This window comes from Gavialis gangeticus, unplaced genomic scaffold (genome assembly GCF_001723915.1).
Source record: "Gavialis gangeticus isolate Ggan-Ray unplaced genomic scaffold, GavGan_comp1, whole genome shotgun sequence".
In the NCBI taxonomy this organism is placed as follows: domain Eukaryota; kingdom Metazoa; phylum Chordata; order Crocodylia; family Gavialidae; genus Gavialis; species Gavialis gangeticus.
In genome coordinates, this window is record NW_017729025.1 from 153,029,275 (window position 1) to 153,030,855 (window position 1,581).

At 42.6% G+C, this 1,581-nt stretch overlaps 1 protein-coding gene across 5 annotated transcripts in view; it reads right to left on the bottom strand.

Annotated features, from left to right (window-relative positions):
- Positions 1 to 1,565, bottom strand: part of CRACR2B (calcium release activated channel regulator 2B) — a 63,259-nt gene extending 61,694 nt beyond the window's left edge. For all 5 annotated transcript variants that reach the window (XM_019519780.1, XM_019519777.1, XM_019519779.1 and 2 more), the window contains exon 1: positions 1,425 to 1,565. The gene's annotated coding sequence lies outside the window, so the exon portion shown is untranslated. The remainder of the gene's footprint in view (positions 1 to 1,424) is intronic.
- Positions 1,566 to 1,581: the final 16 nt, after the last annotated feature.

Genomic DNA, 1,581 nt, shown 5'->3' on the forward strand with positions numbered 1-1,581 from the left:
GGGGGGGGGGGGGGGGGGGGAGCATCGCGAGTAGAAACTTCCATATTTAAGAGAAGAAAAAAAATAGAAAAAAAAAAGTCTAAATTTGAGGCCAAAAGTTTTCCTCCATTGCTCCAATATGGAACTAAGAAGGATTTTCCCAAGTACAACTAACAATTTACAGGCTGTTGCTCTAAATAAGGAGGTACAAAGATGCATGTATAAACATTATTTCAATGGTAAGTGTTGTACATCAACTGGTTTAGGCAGCAAAAAAGCCCGGTCTTCTATCTACTCTTTGCCGCACAGCAGTTATTTTATTCAATTGACTCAGTTTTTTAGAAAGAAAGCAGCAGCATCACATACAGCATGATGCAAACAGCAATCTTGTGTCCTTTGTTTCATTGGAAAGAATTCTGCCCATGACAATGGCTTTGAGAGGAGACTGGATCTTGATAAAAGGCACTATAATTAAGGAGGAGCAAAATGAAGCCCAATCATTCTGCTTGTTATCGCAGGGGCTGAACAGCAACACGTTTCTTTACTGGCAGTGACATTGTCAAGTTCTATTACAATGAAATAGTCAGAGCGGAGACCACATGAGGCATTGAGCAGATCAGATTCCCAACATTATTTGGGATCTATGGGAATTAGGCATTGTTAGCAGCATACATTATGACCTTTAACTCCAATGTCAATGTAGGAGGAGTTTGCCTATGATTTTTCATTTGGTTTTAAACAAAGTTACCCTTTGAACACAGCTGTGAGGCAGCCTAATGAACACACTTGCACTCTGAGGTACCCACAATGTTGCAAAGTGTTAATAACTTGCTTTATTGGTGACACCTCCTGGCCAAAGCAGAGCAGAGCAGTCCAGTTGACTACTACATGCTAGAGAAGTCTGATAGCAGAAGGTAGAAAGTTTCATAATTAGTAGGGTCTGAAGGGACCTGAGCAGATCATCAAGTCCAACCCCCTGCCTTGGCAGGAAAGAGTACTCGGGTCAAACGACCCCAGCAAGGTGTTTGTCTAGGCCTTGTCTTAAAGACTCCCACAGTAGAAGCCAGCACCACTTCGCTTGGAAGTTGAAAAAAATCCAAATTTTGCTGTTAATCCTCAACATGCCTTACCAAAACCTGAAGTAACCCGGGAATGTGTGTTTCAGGTTCACCTCAAACAACTTGGGAATTTTACAATTGAATCAGATAGCTCACAAGGACCTGGGGAGCACAGGGGAAATAGGGCTAGAGAGATTTCTAATCTCAGAGCTCTCTTTTTGTAGGATCTGTTATAGCAAGTTCAAGCACCCCTTACAGAGAAGCCTCAATAACACCAGCGAATCCTCCAAACCATCAGTAAAGATTTTTTGAAATTCCTAGTTCCAGGAAGATGAGACTATGACTCCACCCAGCTCTGAGCTCAGTGGAATAGCTCTGCTAACTTACCCCAGCTGTGGATCTGGCCCCAGGGGCAAAGAGTCAGTCTGCATCCACAGCATTTCGTGAGCTTTTCAGAAACTGAAAGTCAGTGCAAGACCTTGGGCTCCTGCCACTTATTGTTCAACTCTTGAAGTGCAGTCCAGGGGAAAAAAAAAAAAAAAAA